The sequence below is a fragment of the Tenrec ecaudatus genome, chromosome 5 (genome assembly GCF_050624435.1).
Source record: "Tenrec ecaudatus isolate mTenEca1 chromosome 5, mTenEca1.hap1, whole genome shotgun sequence".
In the NCBI taxonomy this organism is placed as follows: Eukaryota; Metazoa; Chordata; class Mammalia; order Afrosoricida; family Tenrecidae; genus Tenrec; species Tenrec ecaudatus.
The window spans coordinates 121,949,096-121,962,440 of NC_134534.1; the positions used below are offsets into that span (position 1 = coordinate 121,949,096).

Genomic DNA, 13,345 nt, shown 5'->3' on the forward strand with positions numbered 1-13,345 from the left:
TTTAAAACTAGTTGTGGCAGTAATTGTACAATACTGCTTGATGTAATTGATTTGTGGAATGGTAATGTCTGTATTAGGTCCTAATAAAATGACTTGGGGAAAAATATCTGGTACATTCATACTACAGAATTTTATGCATCAATAAAAAACAGTGAAAACTTTCTTAACAACACTAAACAAGAACAAAACCACAACAACAATAACGACAAATATTAGGCTTAGCAAACTCAGTCAATCTGGCAAAGATAATTTAATATCACCAATGCTATAAGGAAAAACACAGAACAAGAAATGCGGTTTATGTAATAATAAACAAGATTTTGATGATTATGAAGAGGTCAGGGACCATAAGACAACATGAAATTAAAAGAGTATGGTTGGGCAAAGAAGTGAAACTTTTGTTATTTGCAGATGATCTTATCCTATGCAAAGAGGACTCCAAAGTCGCCACATCAGGATTGTTGGATATAATTGAGGAGTTTAGTAATGTAGCGGGATACAAGATTAGCATGGTAATGTAGTGGGATATAAGATTAGCAAGCAGAAATCAATTGAATTCATGTACAGCAGTGATAAGAATTCTGGAAAAGATAGCAAGAAAGCAATACCATTCAAAAGAGCTACACAAAAGTTAAATGCTTAGGAATAAATCTAACCAAAGAAGCAAAGGACCTATACAAAGAACATTACAGAACTTTATTACAAGAAACCAATAAAAACCTACACAAATGGAAGAACATCTCAAGGAAGATGCAATGTTGTGAAAATGTCAATACTACCTAAATCTATCTACACATCAGTATATTCTTGATCCAAATCCCAATACCATTCTTGAAATAAATGGGGAAAACGATTACTAACTTCATGTGGAAAGGGAAGTCTAGGATAAGCAAAGACCTTGTAAATAAAAAGTAAGTGGTCTGGCACTACGTCACGTGAAAACCTACTGCACAGACACAGTAAAGAAAACAGCCTGGTTCTGGTATAAACATAGATACATAGACCAATGGAACAGGACAGAAAACCCAAAAATAAAAACATCTACCTATTGAAGGTAAACAAGTGGCCATGTAGCTCAGAAGCAACAAAGCCCACAAGGAAGAAGCACACCAACCTGTGTGATCACAAGATACCAATGTATCAGGCATCAAAGAACAAAAAATCAAATCATTGTGAACGAGAGGGAGTGAAGCCTGGGGACCCAGAACCCATCTGTAGGCAACTGGAAATCCCCTTACAGAAGGGGAGGAGACAAGCTAGTCAGAGTGCTGTGTAGCAATGAGGTACAAATGATGTAACATACAACGCTCTTCTAGCTCCTAAATGCTCCCCCGTCTCCCACCCCATCATCATCCTAATTCTACTTTACAAATCTGGCTAGACAAGAGGATGTACACTGGTATAGATAGGAACTGGAAACGCAGGGAATCCAGGACAAATGAACCCTTAAGGACCAGTAGTGAGAGTGGCAATATGAGGAGGTGGAGGGAAAGTGGGGTTGGTAGGGGGAACAGAATAAAATGATCTACATATAACCTCCTCCCAGGGGGACAGACAACAGAAAAGTGGGTGAAGGGAGACATCGGACAGTATAAGATATGACAAAATAATAACAATTTATAAATTATCAACAGTTCATGAGGGAGGGGGAAGCAAAGAGGGAGGGGAAAAATGAGGAGCTGATACCAAGGGCTCAAGTAGAAAACAAATGTCTTGAGAATGATGAGGGCAACAAATGTACAAATGTGCTGGACACAATGAATGGATGCATGGATTGTGATTAGAGCTATAGGAGCCCCAAATAAAATGATTAAATTAAAAAATAAAAACATCTGCCTACTGAAAACTGATTTTTTTTACCAAGGCCCAATAAACACTAAGTGAGATTAGGATGCCCTCTTCAACAAAGGGTGCTGTGAAACCTGGCGCCTCATCCGCGGGAGAGTGAATCCAGACCCAAACCTCACCCCATGCACAAAACATAAACTCAAGGTAGATTAGAAATTTACATGTAAAACCCGAAGCTCTCAGGATCATCAGTGAGAAAACGGGGACAAATTTAAAGGCCCTAGTGCAGGGCACACTAGATTTAGCAGAGACACCAAAGTTATTTATCCATTCTTCTATTGATGGGGATTTAAGTGGTTCCTAACGTCTTGCTGTTATAAACTCGGCAGCAATGAATATGGGAGAATATACATCTTTTTGTGATCTGATTTTTATTTCTTTGCTGGATAAAATAATATTTTATTGACATTTTTATTTTTTATATCGCTTTCCATAGTGGTTGTAGTCATGTACAAGGTCACCAGCAGTGTATAAATGTTCCAATCTCTCCACAGCATCTCCAACATTTGATGTCCTCTGTTTTGTGTGTGTGTGTGTGTGTGTGTGTGTGTGTGTGTAAATTGGGCTACAGTCATGGGTGTAATATAGTATCACATGGTTATTTTGACTTGATGGCTAGTGAGGAGAACATTTCCTCATGAGTTTTTAGTCATTCTGGTGTGATTGTTGTAAATTCTCCAGTAACATCCTTTGCCTACCTTTTAAGAGGATCTTTTTTCTTACTATAGGCTTGTAGTATTCTGTAGATTTTGATAATTAGCGCACATAATGAAATACTACCCATCCCTAAAAAATAGTGATGAAACCTGAAACCTCTCACACCATAAAGGGACAGGAAAAACTGCTGAGTGAAGTTAATCAACCACAAAAGAACAAATACTATGAGTTCACTGTTGTGGGGACAAGAAAAGGATTGGCAGAAATTCAGGTCTACAGGACATCCCATCTGCTGACCAAGGTTGCCAGAATGCCTTGTAGAGCATGACATGTGCCAATGAACCATACACCATTCCCTCTAGATATATACATTGAAGGTCACTTCCACGGGGTCAAATTGTCAAGGAAGAGGGATGGGATGTTGACCACTTAGTGACTGGCATGCAAAGTTATGATGAGATCCCCCAGGATAGGTAGATATCCCTATAATAGAGATGAAGAATACTGATAGGAAAGTCAAGTTAGGAAACAGAAATGGGTGCAGTCATGTCTAGGAGGAGTCGGGTGCATGTCTGTTTGCAGAAAAGGGGTGAGGACCCACTCTGGGTGGGTGAAAAATGAGTAAACATATTTTTAAGGACTCTATGTGGGGATTATGCCCGGTAATATTCACCTAATAAGGTACATTGGCCCATGTTTCTGTACACACAATGGGGACTAAGGCCAAATGCCATAGAACTCTTGGATCTCACAAGACACACAACCCTCTTCAAAGGCCCTAACAGAGGGATCCATGTGGAAACGTCACTAGGTGAAATGTACACTACCTCAATCACATCTGTACCTTGTGGAATTAACTGAAAATTCATGGTGTTCAGAGAAGCAGAAGGCAGCTATACAAAAGTATTGAACTGTTGGTAGGCAGGCAAATATTGACTTAGTACACCAATGCCCTACTTGATGTATTAAGAGATATATTATTCTAGCAGGCCTGTGATTACATTACCAGTGAATATTATTGTTAATGTTGCCTTCCAACCAACTCCCGTTGTTTGTGCAAATAGCTTCAAACATTTAAAAATTAGTACCAGGGGCTAATCGAGATGATAGTTAAGATTTTCTATTAAAAATCAACAAGGTGGTATCTACGGAGAGCCAAAGACAGATAAAAAACCATAGATAGAGGAACATGTTTTGACTTCACCAAATCCTAGCTCCGTTTTAAGAACATTTAGTTCTTACAACATGACATAGATCCATACTTGCTCTCATGAAGAAAACACAGAAGTTATGGGCGCTAGCTATCACAGTGTTGTGAAGAAATCGGATGGTGTCAGATTATCAAATACAATAGCATCTGGGGTCTTAAAGGTTTGTTTCCAAATAAGCTGCCATGTAAATGAGACATCAACTAAGTCCACATGGAAGAAGCATGCCAATATCTGTGACCCAACGATTTTAATGTATAAAATCCAAAGATGAAAGGGGGATAGTATCCTAATGTGAACTTAAATGTGAGATTCTGGTTTGCAGAAGGCTATGGAGGACAGTGGAAGCCCAAATTCATTTGAGAGATCTGCAAAGGAAATAATCCTCCGGGGGTTTCGTCTAACCATAATTGGGGGATGGGAATGAACTACCAAACAGTATTAGAGATATGACTATAGGAGATCACAATGATAAACCTGACTTGAACAGCTAAAACCTTGTCACTTGATCTCTCCTCTGATACACTTTGGGCTTACTCTTGTTTTCTGTGTTTGTTTTTCATATTGGGATTTATCTCTAATGTATTTTGTCCTTTTTGGGTAGCTCCCATGAATATTTGTTATATGTTTTCTGTTTTCGGTAGGTAACTCATGATTGATGAACCTATTGAGACAACAAGTAGAAAAGACGAGAGTTCTTGGGGAAGGGGTGTATTGGGGGAGGATGAGTAAAGGGGAGCTGAAATCAGGGAGTTCAAGAAAGAATACTTTATTTTGAAACTGGTTGTCGTAGCAATTGCACAATACTACTTAATGTGATTAAGCGATGGAATGGTGTGTTAGCTGTATTAGCTCACAATAAAGTAGTTTTTGGGGAAAAAACACTTCATGGGGAAAAAAAAACAAAAACCCTGCAGATTCCTTACCCTACAGATGTAAATATGGTCTAAGTGGCTAAAGGATGAAGAAAAGTGAAACTGAAGAGGACTTGGAGTCTTTAATGACATATGAGTTCATTTCAAACATTAGATAGATAGATAGATAGATAGATAGATAGATAAACAGACAGACAGATAGATCTACTCACTTGTGCTATTTCTGTTGTAGCATCATTAAATAAACCATGATGGTGCTGTGCCTGGTAGTTATGCAAATTTTAATTTATTTTTCTCCATTTTAAATTAAGGAACCTGAAAAATGTCAATTAAGTTCATATTGAAGTAAATAATTTTAATGAAAATTAAAATACCTAAGTTTATTATCACAAAAATATCACAGATGAAACATACAACTCCTCTAGTTCTTTAATGCATCCTTCCCTCCCACCAACCCACTATCATGATCCCAAGTCTACCTTACAAATCCAGCTAGACAAGAGGATGTACACTGGTACAGATAAGAAATGGAAACACAGGGAATCCAGGACAGATAAACCCCTCAAGAAGTGGCTATACCAAATTACATTCCAAATGACAGTTTATAAAAATTCCAATTTTTTCATATCTTCAGCAAAGCTTAATATTATTTAACCACTGTTTTTTTTAAAATTTCTAAGTCATCCCTGTGGCTGAACATGGGTTTCAGTTTTCTATATTCTGACTAGAACTTATTATATATATATTTAAACAAGAATATCAAAAGTTGATATGAAATACTATCTCATTATAGTTTTGATTTGAAAATTTCACAATGACTAATAGTGTGAAGTATCTTATTATATTATTAGTCATTTGTTTAACTTAATTGAAAATGTAAGTTAATTTTTTTAATTGAGTTACTCTGGTTATTATTGAGTTGTTAAAATTTTCTATATATTCCAGAAGCCAATATCTTTCACGGCCAAATGTATCAGGACAAGGTTGATCAAGAGTCCAGATTCTTCAACACATTAAACCTAAGACAAGCCTATTTTCTTCTAGTGACAGCTGGGAGAAAGAAGGGAGCCATGGCACACTGATTTCACAGGCAACCTGAAGTTGAATGAGAAATGCATAACTTAGAAGAAAACTATTCAACTGAAAGGAAGGACTATTCATTTATCTCTACCATTTTTATTGGAATTTCAGCTTTGTTGAGGTGGAGTGAAGAGACTTGATTAAAAACAAACAAACAAAAAAGCAGACTCCACTATCTTATCAAATTTTTTTAAATGTCCCTGAATAAGTATTACTTCATTTGTTTCTTGTGCTTAGATTTATTTACAGAGGCTTTCGGTGCTTAATTTGATATATTTCTGGAGTTTCAAAGGGGAATTGTCAATGGAACTCCTCATGCTGTTATAACAATGGAAATCCTCATGCTGTTATTGTTGATAGTTAACCATATTTTAAATAAAATTATCAGTAATGTAAATGCAATGAAACAAAATAACCAAAGTAAAAATAACACAATAATCTATATATGCTATTATTAGTGTGCCAATGATATCTTAAATGTATTTCCTTCTCTCCATCTCCATTAATGTCACTTTAGACTCAGTTCATGATTATCTATCTCTCATTTGCTCTTGTCTACAAGGTTACTGATTTTTTTCACTGCTTCCATGATCATTAGCTTCTCTAGCCCTTTTTTAAGCACTCACACGATAATTGTGTTTATTATTATTTTCTTTGCAAGTAAAATGGGAGTAAATAACTAAGTTGTCTCATTCATTGCTTATCCTAAGCTTGCTTGAAATATAACAGATGTTTAATAAATGAATGAATTTATTAAATAAATATTTTTCAATAATTCAGCAAATTTTTGTTCAATAAATAAATTTATATATACGTAAATAACAAGCTTTCCTTTTCAAAGGATTTTCCCTCTTTTTCTCTTCAAGCAATATACATTAAGTTTTAAAGGGAATTCTAACTAAATTTTCCTATTCAAATGTAAATTAATAAAATGGTCTATGACATTGCAAAGACCTAGTCAGAAAACCATTAAAGGAAGATCACGCTCAGGATATCTTAAGCTGAAAGAAGTAGAGAAAAATGTTGCTGAAGATCATCCAGCAAGAGTTGCAGCAGTTCATTGGCAGAGCGGCCAGAGATCCAGGCTGAGGACATGGAACAAAGAATATCACGACTGACATCAAAGGGATCTTGATGGTAAGCAGAGAATATCAGAAAGATGAAGAAGAGTGTTTTATTGACTATGCCAAGACATTCAGCAGTGGGGCCCAAGAAAACTCTTGATAGCTTTGAAAAGAACATGAATCCCAGGCCAATTCACTGTACTCATGTTAAACTTGTCCATGAATCAAGAAGCAGTTGTGTGACTAGACCAAGGGAAGACTGTGTTTAAAATCAAGAAAGGGTTGCATCATCTCTGCATACTGATTCAATGTTCATGTTGAGCATATAATCAGAGAAGCTGCATTCTATGAAGAAGAACGTGGCATCAGGAGTGGAGGAAAGTTGTTAATCTGTGATATGCAAATGACACACCTTGCTTGTTGAAAGTGAGGCGGACTTGAAGGACTTGCTGGCGAACATCCAAGATTGCACTGTTCAGTATGGATTATAACTTAGTATAAAGAAACAAATCTTCACATCTAGATCAATTTATGAATCTATGAAATTTTCAACTATCAATTTGTTATTGCTTTGTCATTTTGCTTTATTATCCCTGGAGAGTGTATTTGCTATCACTTCAATTTAAATAATATTGGGCTAATTCTATGGTTTAATATATGATCTGTGTATTAAAGAGAAAATAGGTCACTTGGAGGATGGAGATTTGCCTGACTAATGCCAGGGTTTTTCAGTCACCTCATATGAATGCAAAAACTGGATATTGAATCAGGAACACAGGAGAAGGATTGATGCATTTGGATTGTGGTGTTGGTGAAGTATTTTTAATATGCCATGAATTGCTGGAAAAATAAACAAGTATCTCTTGGAAGAGGTACATCCAGAATGCCCCTGTGAGACTAGAATGACAAGACTTTAGATCTTTTCATCAGCAGAGCCAGTCCCGGAAAAGGACCACACGCTTGCTCAAGTAGAGCATCAGCAAAAAGAAGAAGGGCCTCAGCAGATGGGTTCAACCAAGCCGCACATGTGAAGGCGGCGCTGAGCCAGACTCTGCTTGGCTGTTGTACAGGGGTCATTAGGAGTCAGGATGGATAGTTTTCTGTAAATGTTACATTTAATTTACTTAATATATTATTACATTTAATTTCCTTAATATATTGTCCAAGTCTTCTATGTCCCTGGCCACCATATGTCTAGTTCAGTTACCTATGATTGAGAATGGGGATAGTATAGAACTACTACTTCTTTGAGTGATTTGGATGTTGTGTGAATACCATGTACATGCCCTACGCAATATCTGTTCAGGCAATGTCTGACCACATCTATATTTGTGATTCCATATGATTACTTTTCAGTGCTTGTGAGTGCTAGTACGAGCAGCTGGGTGGGGTCAGTAGCAGGATGAAATGCAAAATCTAGCTGGAACTCAGAGGAGCCTAGGTGTAAATTTTGTCAGTTGTTATAATATTTAATACCTTTTTTCTAGTAATTCTTTTTTAATGAAATTTATTTTGTCTGATAGTAATGTACTTTTTCATGTAACAAGTGTTTGTATGATATAGCCATATGTATAATTAAAAAAACCTTTTACTATATTTGTGTTTTTTATTGAACAACATATTCTTCAGTTTTTGAAACTAGCTTTTAACACACTTGGTTGTTTTAATCATTTGTATGTATATTGTAATTCCTGACAATACATGGATAACAGTTGACATTTTGCTGTTTATTTTTTATGTCTTTCTATTTCCCAATCCAGCTGTCCTTCTCTTAATTGGTTTCCCTTGAATCATTTTAATACACTTGATGTTTCTTTTATGACACTTTCTTATATATTTTAGCTATTTCCCATAATTAGAATGAAGATATTACTTTTTATAAACTCTTTTTTTGGATTCATACAACTTAATTTCAAGAGTGTTATAAAAATTCTGAAATCATGGGATTAACAGACAATGGATTTTTAAATAAACCTTTTGAAACCTCTTTGAGTATATATATTTTCATTCTCTACTCCTGCTTTTATCTGTTTTGTCACACAACTTACATTATTTTGTTGCAAACTCTGTGGCATAGTTTTAAAATTATTGCTTTTATATACTTCTATTTTCGTTCATATAGAAAAACCAAAAGCAAATACATTTATGTTATTCACTATATTATCTATATAGCCCCTTTAAACTCTTTTCTCCTGTAGATCTGAGGATTTTTTTATCAGCTTATGATTTGCTATCAGTGAATTATCTCTTTTTGTTTATCTGAGAATGCCTTGATCTCTCCTTCACTTTTGAAGGAAAATTTTTCTAGCTATGGAATCTCTCCTTGACGGTCTTTTTCTTTAGACATTGTCAATAAATCATCATATGTCTTCCGAGCTCTGTTTTTTTTTTTATAAGAAATCAGTGCTATTGTGGATCTCTTATATGTGAAAAATCACTTTTATCTTGTTTTGTTTTGCTTTACCATTGCCTTTAATTTTATTAAATTAATTATCCTTTAATACTTATGCTGTCTCCAGGTTTAGAATATTTTAATTGTGTTCCACTTATATTTTTTAACCTCTGCATGTTATATTAATTCTTGTATCTATATGCTCTAGGATTAATACAGAAAACTAAACACCAAGTTGGCAGATCAAAGATACCAGATTCTAAGAGGAAAACATATGGTTATTTACTCGTATTAAGATTTACAGCCTCACAAACTCTGGCTTGGGTTGCTATGAGTTGGAATTAACTCAGAGCAGTGGCTTTAGTTTAGCTTGGGTTTAGTTCCTTCAAGTATTTATTTAGATTCTTTATCTCTCTTTCCTCTCTCCAGGAATGCTAACATGCATACGTTGATACCCATGATTTTTTTCCTTACAGGACTTTGTAGCTCTGCTCATTTTTCCTTATTCTTTTCTCTCTCTCTCTCTCTTCCAGCTAACCAGCTCTCTTTTAAATGATACTCAGTCTGAGTAATTTTAATTGACCTGGCTCCAACTTTCAAATTTGCTGATGTCTCCTGCCAGATGTTGAACCCCTTTATGCCTTATTATTTATATGCTGTTGCATCTTTCAAATTTTAGAATTTATATTGTGTGTATACATGCATGCATACATATGCACATGTGTAAACACATGTGTGTACATATTATCATTCAAAGAGCCCTAACTGTATATTGGGTAAGCATTGGACTGCTAATAGGAAGGCTGGTGTTCAAAGCCACCAGTGGTTTTCAGGAGAAAGATAGTCTACTCTAATGTATGGAAGTTTATAGCCTAGGAATCCTATTTATGAGTTGGAACCAACTCTATGGCATTGTTATTTTAAAAATTTAATTCAAACATACATATATACTTATTATAAATAAAATCACTGCCACCGATTCAATGCCATCTCCTAGTGACCTACTAAGACTGGCCCCATGAAGTTCCAACACTCACTCTTTATGGGAGTAGAAAGCATCACCTTTCTCCCATGACACAGCTAGAGGTTTTGATATGCTGATCTTGCGGTCAGCGGCCTAGTGCCTAACCACCCTGGCTTCCACAGATATTGGTTTGCTTGTTGGTTTCAATCTTGTATCTCTTTCCCCTTTGCAGGCATGCTAATATGCATACGTTGATACACATGACTTTGTTTGCCCTACAGGACTCTGTGCTTTTGCATATTTTTTCTATTAAGGACAGTTTCTATATACTATTTTTATACCTATTGAAAGTACTTTCCGTTTTCTTCTTGTATTTTATAAGTCTTAGAAGTGTGTTATTTAAATAATATAATGGAAGACACTTCCCACTCCTGTCAAGTCCATTCTGAATCAAAGTACTCTTATATAGAATTTCTGAGAGAGCAGTTTATACAAATAGTTTCAACTTTCTCTTTCAGAGCAGCTGGTAAGTTAGAACTGCAGATTTTGTGATTAACAACCCAATGTATACTTCATACCACCAGCCCTCCTTACAAAACCATAGATCCTTAAGTTTTGCTGAAAATGAAATTTCTTTAATCAAATACTTAAGGATGAAAAGAATCAGTACATAGTATTATCTTGCTAAAGGTCCCCGTGCATATTTTCATGCCAGGTCTCCTTACCCTCTCAAAACAGCTTTTATGTAAGTAGTATCTATTATAAACCCATGAAATATATATGGAGCACACTTTGATAGAAACCGTAGTAGATGGTTTTACTGAGTTACATTTAAACATATTAGCAAGCATCCCCTTTCAGGACTTAAATAGTTATGTTTATAAAATATGATATTAAATCATGTGCTTTGAATAAAATAGCAAATACGGTGATGTACATATATTTATCATTTACATAGTAAGTGAAGTTAACAAAGTTCAACTATTGCAGGAAGGAATGATTCTATGCTTAGACGTATACAATAGTAAACATGGACTGAGAGGATCATAACTAACACTTTTCATATCTTGGTTTCTCTTAAAAAAGACAGTGCTGGACAGATTAAACTCTGTATCTTTAATTTCTTAGACCTAACATGAGTATCACACCACTGCCTAGAGTTGTAAGGTGAAATGAATAAATTCCTATAAAACCCTCAGCTCACTGTAAGCAGTCATTAAATGTGGAAACAAATGTGGGGCTTTCAAGTCTTAACAACAGCCTATTATGTTTGCAGCAAAATCAGTATGAACCAATACATGAAAAAAAAAATTAAAGTCAGAAAAAATTTAAGGCATACTCAACAGTTCTCTAGAGAGAAAGGTAACTTAGGTTCCTGTAGGGTCTAATATATATATAAATATCATTTAAAGCTCAGCAACTGCTTCTACAAGGAAGATTAGAGAACTTCAGTGAGAAGGCAGCTGACATTTTACTTTCATGTATATGGCAGCCATGTAAATCAACATCACATTTTTTAGTGTGTTGTGATTTTTGTGGTGAAATGGATGGGGATTTAAATGTCTTTGCTATATAAAAGTAGTTGTATTTCTTAAACAATTACATGTATTCTTTCATAAATTCAGAAAGACAAATGAAGAATCTTGGTTGCTTCTGAGAGAGTTGGGGATGCAGAGTGGGAAGATGAGGAAAAGCTGGTGGTTTGGGGTGGTTTGGTGGAATAATTGATTCAGACACTCAAAATGTGAAAATAAATGCAAGATTGGGGATTGACGCTGAGAAGCCTATCATGCAGGTGGACAGCCATGTCTTTGCTGAGGATTATGAAGACACTCCTGGAACCTGTTATCTTTGAAAAAGATGGAGAGGAATATGTGGATCCCCGAAACAATAATAAAACAATGCTAACATACAACCGCTGTATAATGAAGAAGCGCGACATGCATGAAAAGAAGGCAGGAGAAGAAAAGGCAGGTGGTGTGAAATGACTCTGAATCAATGCTAGTGACTCTTCCTATAGCTCAGCATGACTTGTAGCTTTCTCCATGAAGACAAAGACATTGTAACTCCATCCCCAAATAAACGTTTAGAGCTGAGGGAGAAAGGTATTCAAATGACAGATAATTCAGACCCGAGTTACAAACAAGAGAAAGCACCGCACTTGGATATAGAGAATTTGAGTCCTTTTATCGAGATCCCTTCTTTTGATACAGAAGATGTTTATTGCTTATCAAGATTCTGAGTTGGAAGCCACTCCTTGATGAAATGTTCCTCCTAGTACCACAACACGAACTTAGCAGTTTTTACATCTGTAGGTTACATTTGTTCACCTCATTTATTCCTTTGGTTGGCTTTCCAATTATAGAAAAACCTAATATAGCAAAGTCATTCCCAGACCAAGCATGAAATAAATTAAGAACCAAACTCAAAACTGGCTGAAATAATCCTAGACTCAGCTCTGATGAATCTTTGAAATTTGGGATGTTTTACTTAGGTAAGTATGCTAGTTTCAATTACAAGCATCCTAAATTACCATAAACAGGTGTTACTGGCTACCATGAAGCTTCAGTTAAAGGTGACCCCAGGCATAATGGGACTGGGCGGCCAGAGGGAAGATTTGTGCAGTTGAAAACAAGCCTGATGCGACTGTGCTGTCAGACTGCATCTCTTGCTCTGGGTCCAACTCAGTTAAGGGAGCTTGGCAAGATTAGATCTAGCAAAGCTTCCTGGGACCTGTGAGTGCAGATGGGATTCCAACCTGTGACTACCGCTGCTGCCCAGGCAGCATGCATACCACTGTTTACTTCACATTCTTTTGTGTGGGAGAGAAAGAAACTTCTCTCTTGGTCAGTCACTGTGGTATAGCCAAATTTACTCCTAACTGGTACATTGTGCACTTTAAAAAACACTAAAAATCCTGCTCACTTCGACGGCACATATACTAAAATTGGAACAAGACAGAGAAGATTAGCATGGCCCCTGCGCAAGGATGACACACAAATTTGTGAGGTGTTCCATATTTTAAAAACAAAACAAAACACTAAAAATCTAGATAAGGAAAAAGAAGTAGAGTGGAAGATTCTTGAGATTGTTAATTCTACTAAGGAAATTGTTCTAGACTATCATATACTTCTGTTGCAATCATCTCCATATCAATGAATGAGTAACTTTATGTTGGAGAGGAAAATAAATTCCTAAATTCTGAAGAGAACATAGTAAGTATACTTTTAACTTTCTGTTAATAAGGATAAATGTGT

The 13,345-nt window shown here is 35.8% G+C and overlaps 1 non-coding gene and 1 pseudogene across 1 annotated transcript; both read left to right on the plus strand.

Annotated features, from left to right (window-relative positions):
• LOC142449241 (general transcription factor 3C polypeptide 6 pseudogene) overlaps window positions 1–12,349 on the plus strand; it is a 110,185-nt pseudogene extending 97,836 nt beyond the window's left edge.
• Window positions 12,350–13,005: 656 nt separating this feature from the next.
• LOC142449475 (U6 spliceosomal RNA) lies at window positions 13,006–13,112 on the plus strand. Its single transcript, XR_012784635.1, has one exon. It is a non-coding gene; the product is annotated as a U6 spliceosomal RNA (small nuclear RNA).
• The last annotated feature ends 233 nt before the right edge of the window (window positions 13,113–13,345 follow it).